The sequence below is a fragment of the Aegilops tauschii genome, chromosome 5, assembly GCF_002575655.3.
Source record: "Aegilops tauschii subsp. strangulata cultivar AL8/78 chromosome 5, Aet v6.0, whole genome shotgun sequence".
Taxonomy (NCBI): Eukaryota; Viridiplantae; Streptophyta; class Magnoliopsida; order Poales; family Poaceae; genus Aegilops; species Aegilops tauschii.
This window is the reverse complement of record NC_053039.3, coordinates 461,252,104-461,266,175: the sequence shown is the minus strand read 5'-3', so window position 1 is coordinate 461,266,175 and position 14,072 is coordinate 461,252,104. Positions and strand designations below refer to the sequence as shown.

Below are 14,072 nucleotides of genomic sequence, written 5' to 3'. Positions count from 1 at the left end.
AGATCGATGATCCACCCAAGAAGGCAAAGTGGCTGGCGATTGCGAGAGTTCACACGACGAGAGGTAGCCTTAGCGCTCTGATTGCGGGCATGAAATCCTCATGGAACCCAGCTAAAGATGTGTCTTCATGACAACCTCTTCATAGTGCAGTTCGGATGTTTAGGTGATTGGAATAAGGCAATGGTGATGTGTCTGTGGTTCTTTGTGAATGAAGCTTTGTTAATGGAGGAGTATATGAACCCTACAATAGTGGTCCTCGATAAACCTGTGGTCTGGGCACGGGTACATAGTTAAGCTAACTGATAGGGGATACCATGGAGGTTCAGATCAAGCTACATGTATGGTTCATTGAAGAATTTGTGAGACTTCATTTCAAGATAGAAGTAAACCGGAAAATCGTGAGATTTGTGTCAATAACGAAGGGGGGTGCGTGAGAAAGAGTGGTATCAAGTTATTAAGTAGGAAAAGCTCCCAATGTTTTCTGCAAACCGCGCTTTACTCCTTTATTGGCATCAAGAATGTGGTAACGGTGAGCATGACGAGTCAAAATTCAAGTGGGATGACTTCACCCTAGTTGCTGTCGTAGAGGTCGTGGACAAAGACCACGTGGCTCAAGCTATGGTCGGGAAAGGAATGGAAGAGGGAGGGGTAGAGGCCTTGATGGAAGAGGGTTCGGAAGTACGGGGGATGGAACGTTTCATGGATGGAGTTGGACATTTAATAGTGTCTTCCAAACACATGCGACTGGTGGAACGAATGCGCCTACTAGTAATGCACCCAAAAACCGTTCAAGGCAACCAAGAGGTTCATATGCATGATGGAAACGTTCAGGGAAAAAGGTCGGATGATGACACTGGTATACTTGCTTTATTGCCAACGCATTTGGTTGACGACTCTATTGTTAATAGTGGAATTGTCACAAGAACTTAGTAGTTGCTGCAAATTTCAACTAAAGTTAAGAATCAAAATAATCCTCCATTTAAATATCAACAAGATGTGCCCAAAGAATATTCTAACATCATGTTTTTACTAATTAGCAAATGTTGAGAGGCGGCGTTTGGTAGGTCGGAGTCCAACATGAATGCAATAGAGAGGTGTGATTACTTCCTTCAATATTATAATCTTTGACATTGAATGACGAGAATTAAGGGTATTTGCATGGGCCTCGGTTCGGTCACTTCGGTGGACCGAGCGTGCACACCAAAATCATTGACTGGAAGGTGTTGGATACTATGTGTGCTAGCACTGATTACAATTTTTTCCGAATGAACACCGATTACAACTACTTGCTGTTTTTTGTTGTTCCTGTCATAGTACTGTTGTTTGTTAGTTGTTACTTGTTGTTGTTTGTTGTTACACTATCAGATATAATAATTAAAATTGAGTGAAATATTGAAAAGAAATATTTCTTAAGGGAGATGATATTTAGGGCCCATCGGTACTTGTTGACCATCAAAATATTCGTCAACTTTAAACCCCATTGATGTCGTTGGTGAGACGGAGCGAGAGGGGGGGTGAAGAGTACAGAGAGTGCGACAATGGTGCATCTTGCTCGCGTCCTGTTTTGCCCCGCATAGCAGTTGGGATTGCGAGATATAGTAATTAATATATGATCTATTTGAAGCTACTACAAGTATGCAAATGATGCACAATTACTTTTCCATCGAAGGAGTAGCCGTTGATCGATAAATGTTTAAATTTCTGTAATTATTTTCACACTGGGTCGTTGAATATCAACAACTTATTACACATAATTCAATTCTTTTGGAGCGAGTTGAAGGAGTAGGTTTTATTAGCAGAGAAGAAGATTGCGAACTTTTGGAATACAATGGAATCTTCATAAAATGGATCCTTGTGAGTCTTACAACCAATTTAATTGAAAAATCTTATTATTCACAATGATAGATAAACTCTCGTATACCACACGAACTCTCATATTTATTTTTATACCCGTTGCAACGCACATGCATTTTTGCTGGTATCATCTTGAAATTTTACGAAGTCGCCGTAGGTGTCTTATAGTCGACGGGAACGTCTCCTCCCACTAAACGCACATCGCCGAAAATCCTAAAATAAATCCAGGATAAATACGAGCATGAGGATTTGAATCCTAGTAGGCTAGGATGATACAGTTGTCCTTCTTACCATTCAACCACAGATTGATTCACCTATACACATAGAGTTGTCTCTTGCCCTTCCGTGCTAAGTGTGGTCGTGACAGTGCACCTCTCGTAATCTCATACCACACATAGATGCAGTATGTGCTCACTGGAACGAATGGTGCCACCGCATGAGGCTTTTCTACTATATATCCTTAAATAACCAAAATAATTATCATTTACAAAGAATATAAATCAAATCTCGGCACAACAAATATAGTTTGGAAAGTTGTAATAACTAAAAAAATACCCGACATATTTGGCTTCCAAACATCTACTCCCCCATCCCAAACATAAGATGTTTTTGTAAGCTGTTTTACTTTGCAAAAATGTCTTATATTATGGGACGGATGGAGTATATCTATATACCTACTAATAAAACAAGGTAATATTATTGGTTTCATCCTGCTTATGTGATTTTATTTATCTTTCTTCTATCTATATCTATACCTACTAATAAAGCAAAGTGATATTCTTAGTTTCATCCCACTTATGTGGTTTTATTTGTCCATCTTCTATTTAAGATTTATACGCGAGGTGATATTAATTCGGGACCTTTAAGATATATATGTGAGGTGGTACTAATTCGGGATCCTCATATATACGATGCTTATTGCGTCAATTTATCGGGCTATGCACAAACAACAGACCGACTGGGGCGGCCCAGTAGCATAGTGGCCGATATAGTGTAAAATCCAAAAAAAAGGCCCTTCCGAGAATCTCTACTCCTAATGTCTCAGTTGGTAGTCTGCGTTTCGGATTTATTTTCGTCCCACCTATCACGGTTTATTTTCGTGCTCCCTCACCTCCCATGTAGTTTCCTCCACGCCAAAAAAATCGAACCAACCAATGTTACGAGGGAGCGATGCCTCCAGGTACTCCCCTCCACGCCAAAAAGACGGACGAAAATAAACCGACGAAAGAAAACCAGCGAAAATAAACCCGTCTTGGACTGGCAACGTGCGAACGAGCGAGCGAGCGGGCGAAGCCTCCAGGTGCCCTCGAGCGACACCACACCAGATCCCCTCGCCATTGCCCTCGCCCTCGCAGCCGCCGCCGATCCCCTCCCCCATCTTCCTCCCTCAAACGCTAACCCGTCTCCGCACCGCGACCGCCACCGCCCGTCGTGGCCGCCCCCGCCACCTCCCGCCGCGGCCGCCGCCCCAGTTCCAGCCGTGGCCATCGCGCCCAGATCCAGCCGCGGCCGCCGCCCCCACGTCCCACCGCGGCCGCTGCCCTGCGCGCCAACGACCCCTTCCCCCGCCGCCGCGCCACAGGTCCACTTCGCCATGAGCTCCAGCGCCGACCATCCCGCCGCTGCTCGTGATCCCCTCTTCCGTCAGCTCCACTTCACCTGAACCGTAAGTCCATATGAGTATGCGTAGCAGGTTCATCAGATCCTCCTGACATGTTCTTCCTTCTCCAATTTTTTTTCTTTTATGTTTAATTCTTCGTCATATGATCATTTCCTTTTACCCCAGTGCCTTTCGCTTGAATTCTTGCTGATGTTGGTTGTAGCTTCTAACGGCTTCGCATGCGTGCCTACGTAAATTTGTACTGAGCGATGCCATTTTGAAAGAAAAAAACTGAATAAACTACAACCCATCAGACGAGAAAAGGCTGATTCTGCCAATTCAAGTTGGATGTCTGGCTAGGTGTCTTGTGCAGACTTGACATAGGCTATGTTGGACACTAGCAAGTGTTCCCAATCACATCTTAAAGAAATTCAAGTTCGATGCAGGAAATGTTTGCTCTTTTAAAATCAATGTATTTGTGAGTACCAAGCTGAATAAGGTTTATTATGCATGCTGAATAAGGTACTGAAATGATCTGAATTTCAAACTCTGTTTTCTTTGCTTGCTTGGTAGTACAGTCTGCAGTACATAACACATCTCATTTCTTCTGTTATAGTTACATTTTTCAGAAACTTGAGGTTCTAAGGGCTGCTTTATAAAAGCTTTGTACCAAATTTACTGAATTAGAAATAACAGTTGATAGAGCTGGTATGTTAATCTCATAGCCCTGACGTTGAAAATTTTCTGCTTTTGTCCTGTATATGCACACTTACCTTCCTGCAACTGTATGTACATCCTCTGTAAGGAAGTATAGGAGCGTTTAGAATACTAAAGTAGTGATCTAAATGCTCTTATATTTCTTTACAGAGGGATTATTAATTAGCCAATTGCTTTCATTTAATTATCATTATTCTGGAACATGTTGCTCACTTGATATTAAACATTTTAATTAGAATAAGCTATCCAAGGAGGTTTTATTAGGAAAATTTAGTTTATGTGACTTTTTTTATTTGAACAAGCATACACATCTCCATTTTTTCATTTTTAGTTTTTTATTTATATAGTTGGAACATTAGTTTGATGTGAGTTTCAGCTACCTGCTTGTTATTGAAACTGCAAGAACTCGCTAGCTTTTGTCAAAAGAAATGGAATGTGATGGAAGTAAAAGAAGATAAGGTGTTTTTGTTGATCCTTGTGTTTGATTTTAGGGTGTGTGTGTGTGTGTGCCTAATCACTGTAAATAGTAAATACTCTACAGTTATGACAGCGAAATCCTTGTGAATATGGACAGATGGAGATGTATGAACGGGCAATTCTTGCGGTTAATTATTGTCAGTTTGCGATTCAAAATACAATGACCCAGATGTCATCAGAAGATAGCAATTTAATACCGATACTATTCTGATGAAGTTTTTTTTAATATATTTTTATAGTGTCTTGACTTTTGTTAACTACCGCATTTTAGGCTGTATGTGTATAGGAATACATACATGGCAAGAAGGGATTATACAATACCTAGGACCTGAGCAGGAATGCTTGATGAAATGCTTTATAATATTTTAGCACTGTTTTTCGGCAGTCCTTGTGGTAGGAAAGTGATCCATTCTTCAAAAACTCATCTACTACTACTCACATTGTATAATTTTTTATTCTGCTGCATATTTGGTTTTATCATAAAATGAATGGATTATTCTGAAATACAGTGTAACGCCCCCCTATCAAAGATTATTATTTGAGCATTTATTTATTATTACTCTTTTGCCTCTTGCTATTGCTTGCTAAAGGCACATGCATACACGAATCTTTCTTCGTGCCATTGTTTCTTCTGCAAGCACCTAGCACTGTAATTTCATGAATCAAGTAAGATTCTGCTATTTGGCCCAAAGAATTATCTGATGATACATTTCCCCTTTCCTTGCTATAGTTCCTTTCAGTCAGCTAAACGTCAATATGTTGGATGATGTTGTGGAGAGGGCCACCGAGAGGGGGTTTGCATTGCCAAAGTCGAAGGTGGCCATCGCCTTGATCTGCCTGGACCTCTTGACCTTTAACAACGCTCAAACAGGAAACACATGTTGGAGGAGGAGACCACAAGCTAATTGTAAGCATCAACTATTTGTTAGCTATCAATCTTGTCCTTTGAGCATATATACTTTATATCTTAAACCATTATGCATGAGCTTTTTAGGATGATTTGGATGAGTGGATCAGAGGACGACATGAGCAGGTATTTCCATTTGATCATACCCAAAATGATAATGTATACACTAACTTAAGATGATGGCTCTTCCACTCTGCTAACATAACATGCATGTGCTTGTGTGGAGTGCCTGCAAAATTAATAGCTCAAGTCTCTCAACACACGGATGGATGATGTTGTGGAGAGGGCCATCGAGAGGGGGTTTGCATTGCCAAAGTTGAAGGTGGCCATCGCCTTGACCTGCCTGGACCTCCTGACCTTTCACAACGCTCAAACAGGAAACACATGTTGGAGGAGGAGACCACAAGCTAATTTTAAGCATCAACTATTTGTTAGCTATCAATCTCGTCCTTTGAGCATATATACTTTATTTCTTAAACCATTATGCATGAGCTTTGTAGGATGATTTGGATGAGTGGATCAGAGGACGACATGAGCAGGTATTTCCATTTGATCATACCCAAAATGATAATGTATACCCTAACTTAAGATGATGGCTCTTCTACTCTGCTAACATAACATGCATGTGCTTGTGTGGAGTGCCTGCAAAATTAATATCTCAAGTCTCTCAACACGCAGATGTGGAGAGGGTTCTCCTAGCGGTCATTGCAACTGTGATATGCATTTCCTTGCTCTCGGCTTTGATCAAGTTTGTAGCGTCTGGGAATGTGCATATGAAAATCCACACGTGCGATTTGGTTGTTATATTTTTTCCACACTGGTTTCTAGAGATGTTCAAGTTATCTCATATACTATATCGAACTATAATGGATAAGTTAGTGTACATACTGATTTGAAGATCCTTTTGCTGTCATACACATATTACTGCAGGACCATAGCGGACCATTGCAATGCGGCAAATCAAATTTCAATACTCAACACTCTTCTATGTGGATTAGTAAGTTGTTTATCTACTTTCACTTTTAAATTGCTTGTTGAAGACACTTGATTCACTTTGTGCCTGTTACATTAATCTTGCTAAGTGCATACAGAAAAAATTCTACTTGCCCCTTGTCATGCACAAAATCGAATAAACCTTGCAAATTAGTTTACGCGAATCTGGTCCTGTAGTTAAATATTATTTGGTCTATGAAATGAGATGAAGTTTGTCCCTAGAATATATAATGGACTGAAAACAAAACCCAAGATGTGGCAATTCAAACACCCAAAAGAAATTACTTGCATACCTTGTTGAGATGATCTTTTTAAAGTTCCTGCATTTATCTTTGGTATCTTTAGTATCTTCAGCCACAATACGACCTGCAGGAAGACCACAGGTGGAGTGTGCTTGGACGACAGCTTGGCCGCCAACTGCACGCCCTTCTAGGCGGCCAAGCAGAGATTCTTTGCCTTGTCAACCGCCTTGGCCTAGAGCCATGCCAGGTCGTCGTCGCCGAGGATGGACGCCAGCAACAACATCGATTTCTGTGGTACCGACGAAGTTGGTTGTGGGGCGGGACCATGGCGGGGCCGCACATCGATCTATGTGATACCGACAGCGTTGGTTGTGGGGCAAGATCATGGCGGGGTGGCGCGAGGCCATGGTGGGGAGAGGACATGGGCACGAGGCTATGGAGGCTGACGGGAGAGGAGGTCGGCAGAGCAACGCCGTGGTGGGGACAAGCGGCTTGTGTGATCGGCTGCTGTGTAGTGAGGGGGCTACCTGTACTGTGAGAAGCGGTACGGTGAGGTACCTGTACATATAGGAGTGGCTACTTGTACGTTGAGAGCAGTCCTAAATACGCCCAACAAGTGATCTAGACGTACCACATGGCACATGTGGCCAACTATCCATGGCACATGTGACCAACTATCCAAGTTAAGTTGATGATGAGTATTTGATGAAAGTGATCTAGACATGAGTCCGTGTACATAAGATCTAGATATATGGAAATCTCACAAATTCGGAGAGACCATCTAGCGTACTTCTCAATTTTGGTATTGGTGGTGCCATTGTTATTCGAGATTATTTTGATGTTAATTTTTTGTCTTATGAATTTAAAATACTTGAATCATGATCTGGGTGCTTCTTCTTGATCTGGTCGGTGAGTGAGGATGTAAGAAACAGGGACATAGATGCACATTGGGGTTAGAATTTAGGGAGATAGAAACCATCTAAAGTCTCTCTGCCCTAAAATAAATCTGAACCCTTATAATGAAACTTGATGCCCGTGCAGATGAATCAGAATATTTAATTATCTTATAACTATGCATATGGTGATGGAGCAGCTGTTTGGGCTGATCTCCTGCTGTTCTAGCAAAGTTTGGTTTAGTATTTTGTTTTTCTCTACGAAAGATCAAGTAATCTGATATCGAGCTCCTTCTTTTACAGTAATCGAATTTTGAGTTTGCAATGATTGTTCATGCCTAATTGGCAATATATATTCACAACAAATTATTTTTGTTGTCAGACGAAGGGCATGACGGATGGCACCGGCGGAAAGGTGAGCGCCGGTGGAGATAAGCGAGAAAAGGAGCAGCGCGAGGCGGTAGGCAGCCTTGAAGAGGATGAGAGGGCCCGCTGCTAGGGGATGGTCCTAGGGATTTTTGAATCAACGAGAGCAGTGTCGGCCCAGGTATCTTCTTCCATCTCTGGATCCTAAACTATATATCTCTCTAATCTGCATTGACACGCAGTAGTGCCGGGTACAAGTGTGTGGCTGCTCCAGTGCCACCACAGTCCCCAGTACCGCCCAAACGTGGATGCAGGTGGACGTGGGCACCGTGGCCGCCACCAAGGATGTAGGGGTCTCAATCGGCGAGGACGCGGTAGGCGTGTCGAAATTGTCAAAGACACATGAGCCGTACTGCGGCCTTGGTGTTTTTCCTAATTTCTTTAGGTATGTGAGGTCGATTTAAACTTCACATATATGCTGAAATTCAGACACCGAAGAACCAGCAGTGGAGTTAGATGAAATTTCTTGCGAGAGCTACACCATTCTTTTTAGTACTGACTAATTCTCATGGGTACCAGTGGTGAAATTTTCAGGCCTAAATACTGGATGAGATTCTCATTGCCGGCATTCTTCATGAACCTATCAAGGAGAACATTTCAATACTAATCGCAGCACATGTTTTCTCACCACCGGCTAGCAAGATGTGACGCCCCCGATTTGACCGTACACTAATCATGCACGCAAATGTGTACGACCAAGATCAGGGACTCACGAGAAGATATCACAACACAACTCTAAAACATAAATAAGTCATACAAGCATCATAATACAAGCCAGGGGCCTCGAGGGCTCGAATACAAGTGCTCGATCACAGACGAGTCAGCGGAAGCAACAATATCTGAGTACAGACATAAGTTAAACAAGTTTGCATTAAGAAGGCTAGCACAAACTGGGATACAGATCGAACGAGGCGCAGGCCTCCTGCCTGGGATCCTCCTAACTAGTCCTGGTCGTCGTCAGCGGCCTACACGTAGTAGTAGGCACCTCCAGTGTCGTAGGTGTCGTCGTCGACGGTGGCGTCCGACTCCTGGACTCCAGCATCTGGTTGTGACAACCAGATAGAAAAGAAAAGGGGGAAAAGAGGGAGAGAAGCAACCGTGAGTACTCATCCAAAGTACTCGCAAGCAAGGAGCTACACTACATATGCATGGGTATATGTGTAAAGGGGCATATCAGTGGACTGAACTGCAGAATGCCAGAATAAAAGGGGGATAGCTAGTCCTGTCGAAGACTACACTTCTGGCCATCTCCATCTTGCAGCATATAGAAGAGAGTAGATTGAAGTCCTCCAAGTAGCATCGCATAGCATAATCCTACCCGGCGATCCCCTCCTCGTCGCCCTGTTAGAGAGCGATCACCGGGTTGTATCTGGCACTTGGAAGGGTGTATTTTATTCAGTATCCAGTTCTAGTTGTCATAAGGTCAAGGTACAACTCCGGGTCGTCCTTTTACCGAGGGACACGGCTATTCGAATAGATAAACTTCCCTGCAGGGGTGCACCACATAACCCAACACGCTCGATCCCATTTGGCCGGACACACTTTTCTGGGTCATGCCCGGCCTCGTAAGATCAACGCGTCGCAGCCCCACCTAAGCACAACAAAGCGGTCAGCACGCCGGTCTAATCCTAAGCGCGCAGGGGTCTGGGCCCATCGCCCTATGCACACCTGCACGTTGCGAACGCGGCCGCGAGCAGACCTAGCAACCCACACGATCACGGCGGTTACGTCAAAGCGGTCCAACACGGCGCGCGCCACTCAGTCGCTGACGTCACGAAGGCTTCGGCTGATACCACGACGCCGGGATACCCATAACTACTCCCGCGTAGATGGCTAGTGCGTATAGACCAAATGGCCAGACTCAGATCAAATACCAAGATCTCGTTAGGCGTGTTAAGTAACCGCGAACGTCGACCAGGGCCAGGCCCACCTCTCACCTGGGTGGTCTCAACCTGCCCTGTCGCTCCGCCACAAAGATCCACTTGCGGGTACTCCTACGAGCCGACCCGACTTTAGTCATCACATGTGTCATGTATATAGTATATAAGTATATACCCGTGATCACCGCCCAGGTGATCACGGTCCGATAGTATAGCACAGCAGACGGACAAGAATGTAGGGCCACTGATGGTAACTAGCATCCTATACTAAGCATGTAGGATTGCAGGTAAAGGTAACAACAGTAGTAGCAAGGATAGGCTATGCATCAAGATAGGATATCGGAAAGCAGTAACATACTACACTACTCTAATGCAAGCAGTATAGAGAAGAATAGGCGATATCTGGTGATCAAGGGGGGGGGGCTTGCCTGGTTGCTCTGGCAAGTAGGAGGGGTCGTCGACTCCGTAGGCGAACTGGGCAGCAGCAGTGTCGGTCTCGTAGTCTACCGGAGAAAAGAGGGGGAAGAAACAGTAAATACAATGCAAACATAAGCATGACGATGCGTGACATGACAATGAGCGGTGCTAGGTGTGTCCTAACGCAACAGTAGGTGGTACCGGCGAAGGGGGGAACATCCGGGAGGTATTCCCGATGTTTTGCGTTTTCGGACAGACGGACCGGAGGGGGAAAGTTGCTAGATCGACAGGTTAGGGAGGTGTGGTGGACGAACGGACTGCGTATTCGGATTCGTCTCGTCGTTCTGAGCAACTTTCATGTAGAAAACATTTTCATCCGAGTTATGGTTTAAAAGATATGAATTTTCAAAGTTTATTTGAATTTCTGGAATTATTTGAATTAAGCAAAAATGGATTATGACGTCAGCATGAGGTAATGCTGACGTCAGCAGGTCAACAGAGCGGCTGACCAGGTCAAACTGACCAGTGGGCCCTACCTGTCATAGACAGTGGACTAATTAGAAGATTAAATTAACTAAAATTAGATTAATTAACTACTGGACCCCACCTGTCAGTGCCTAATTATATTAATTAATTAGTTTTATTTATAAAAACATTTTTTTTGTTAATTATGCGGCGGGGCCCGCATGTCAGTGGCTGGGCCTGCCCAGTCAGCAGTTGACTGGGGTCAACCCAGTCAACAGGGCCCAAGGGCCCACACGTCAGCCTCACAGGGGAGGCCACGCGGCGCCACGTCGGCCACTGGCCGGAGACGCGCCGGAGTTGACTCCGACGAGCCAAACGTGGCGGCGCGGCTCGGGAGGGGCGCGGGTTTCGCGCACAGGGGGTCTGCGGGGTTGTGGCTGGGCGCGTTCGACGCGGCTCGGCGCCGCGCGTCCAACGGTGGTGGCCGGAGTGGCTGGAACGGACGGGGGCGAGTGCTTCGAGCTCGCCGGCGGCGAGGTGCTTCGGGCGAGCAACGGGAACGGTGGAACGGCGCGAGATCGGGCAATCCAGAGGGCGGGGCGAGGCCTACGTGCACGCGCGAGCAAGATGGGCGCTAGCTAAAGACCAAACGGTCGCCGGAACGACGCCGGCGACGTGCTAGGCGGCGGAGGGTGCGGCCTAACGCGGCGCGGTGGCTATGGCACGCTAGCTAGCTAATGGAGAGGGGGAGGAGGTAGAGGAGCTCACCGCGCGGCGCAAGAAAGGCCCGTGGGTGGCTTAGTAGCAGCAGCAATCGCCGGAGTCGAAGAAGACGGCGGCGACCCGAGGAAGAAGGCGACGGCGTTGGGGGGCGATGTAGGGGGTCCCGGCTCGAGCAGCTGGTCGGGGAGGACGGGCTCGACGCGGCGGAGCTCAGGGACACGTCGGGGAGGAGAACGGGGCTCGGTGGCCGCGTGAACGACGGAGAACGGCGGCGACCGCGTCGGGCGTGGGGAAGGAGGGAGCGGCGTGGATCTGGGGGGGGAAGGGAGAGTTGCAGAGGCCGAGAGGTGAACGGGGGCGAGTGGGAGAGGGGCCCGAGGAGGCGGGGGGCGCTGGCGTCCTTATCCTCCCCCGTCGCCGGCGAGGGGGTGCGGCGGGGACCGGCCCCTGTTCCGACCCCGGTTGGGAGAACAGGGAACGGGAGGGCGAGTGGGAGAGGTGGGCTAGGCCGGCTGGGCCGGGGGTCGGCCTAGTTGGGCCAGGGGTCCAGTGGGGGGGGGCCTTCTCCTTCTTCTTTTTTTTTGTTTGTTTGTTCTGTGCTCTTTTGTATTTTCTTTTTATTTGTTTATTTTCTTTTCTGTTTTATTTCATTTAAAAGTATTTAGGCATTTTATAAAAATGTGTTTTCTCCACAATAATTATCAGTGCAATTTCTGGCATGGCCCGAACATTTTTGTTTAAATTTTTGAAAACTTTTATTTTTCCACTTTAAATTTAATTGAAGTTTGAATTAGGAGTTTGAAAAGAAATGTGATTCAAATGTGATCAAGCCCTGTTTAGCAACATGATTAGCTTAATCACAGAGAGTTACTGTAGCATGATTCTCGGGGTGTTACACAAGAAGAGAGTATGATTTTCTAATGCTCAGTGTTGTAAGCTTGATTCACGAGGAGCTTCTCAATGTTGTACATGTTGTTTGTGAGTAACAGAAATAAATCATTTCCTGGAATCAGACGCTATATTTTCTGTGGGAATTCGTTGACACAGTTCCTTACAACACTGAGAATCTTCGAAATGGGCAAACCGCTCTATGTAATTCTATCATCCATTCTGATTTTGAGACAAGTATATCATTTATCTTTTTCCTTCTAGCAAGGTACCATATACATGTTTTGAAATTCTCCTTTGCCTTCCAGATCAACCAAATAGGCATCTTTTTAACAAATGGAGGGAATTCATTTGTCAATATAAATAGATTTGTCACAGGGGATCTTATCTTATTTCTTCAGTATAAGCAAATGAACAGTGCGATGAAGTTAACGACTCTCTATCCTTATTCCTCTTATTCATTGTGTATTTCCCCGTTTTATACATGTAACAATGATGAATGATGATGAACTTAGACTTGGTGTAAGGAGAGTCATTCTGTTTCCTTGAACAAAACAACCCTCTATCCTTATATATCCTAAAAGCTTTCAGACGATACTCACACCATATGATTCGTTGAAGCATAGAAGTATTTTTTTTCACATCTGTTACAATCCAATATTTGTTAGTTAATCATATTCTTTATATTCGCAAGTAGTATAAAGTTGCCCCAAAATTGGTAATATGATTTTGGATTATACATTATATGCCGACAAGGAGATTAATGCTGCCCAATAAACTAGCAGTATGAAATAACCCTGCATATATTTGTTGATTTTTAATTTGAGCCTTTCAATTCAACTAAAAAATTTATTTGTACAATATTTACTGACTTTTACCTCTTGTTTTGCAGGCTATCTGGAATGATTGCATGTATTAATGAAGTAGTCCACGTTAGGTGGATTGGCTCAAAATGGAGAAGCATGATTGTATTAAGCATTTAAGCTCTAAGCAATTTAGAATGTCAATGTCTTGGGGCTCCCTTGCAATATTTCAGAGAACTATATTTTTTCAGACATTTTATATTGCCTCACGATGTTTGGGGGATCTGATTAGGTATTGTTTCTCTATATATCTACCCATCTCTCTATTTTAGTTGCTAATAGAATAATGAACAATTGATAGGACTAATCTTATAGACTTGTGTTCTCCTCAGTCCGACTGTGTATTTTCCAAGTTTTGTGCTAAAACGGGAAAAAACATATGTTTTAAACTTGTGACAACATATTCTCTGTGCAAATTTTAGCCTTGTTGTTCACAATTGATGCTGCCTGTGATTCACACTTATATTTGAGCTTAAAGTCTGAGTGTATACCGAATTAGGCTTTCCCTTCGGTCGGTTTATGTCAGAGTTCACACTACAACACACATTTCCTTTTGAGTCTTATGTGAGTTACTTTTGAACCGATACACCAAATCAGGCGTTGCACCGCTCAAACAAACTAGAAGAAAATCATCAATGGATTTATCACAATATTATAAAAATACAAATAAATGTATACACAATTTTTTAACAATAAATGTTATCAAAGATTGATGTATTTACCTCTC

General features: G+C 44.3%; 1 long non-coding RNA gene across 2 annotated transcripts; it reads left to right on the top strand.

The window, feature by feature from the left end:
- Nucleotides 1–3,352: 3,352 nt before the first annotated feature.
- On the top strand, nt 3,353–8,396 carry LOC109763186 (uncharacterized). 2 transcript variants are annotated; one of them, XR_012183135.1, is made up of 5 exons: nt 3,353–5,555; nt 5,643–6,094; nt 6,234–6,352; nt 6,486–6,552; nt 8,066–8,396. It is a non-coding gene; the product is annotated as an uncharacterized lncRNA (long non-coding RNA). The 2 variants fall into 2 exon arrangements; XR_012183134.1 differs by having other exon boundaries at nt 6,234–6,552.
- Nucleotides 8,397–14,072: the final 5,676 nt, after the last annotated feature.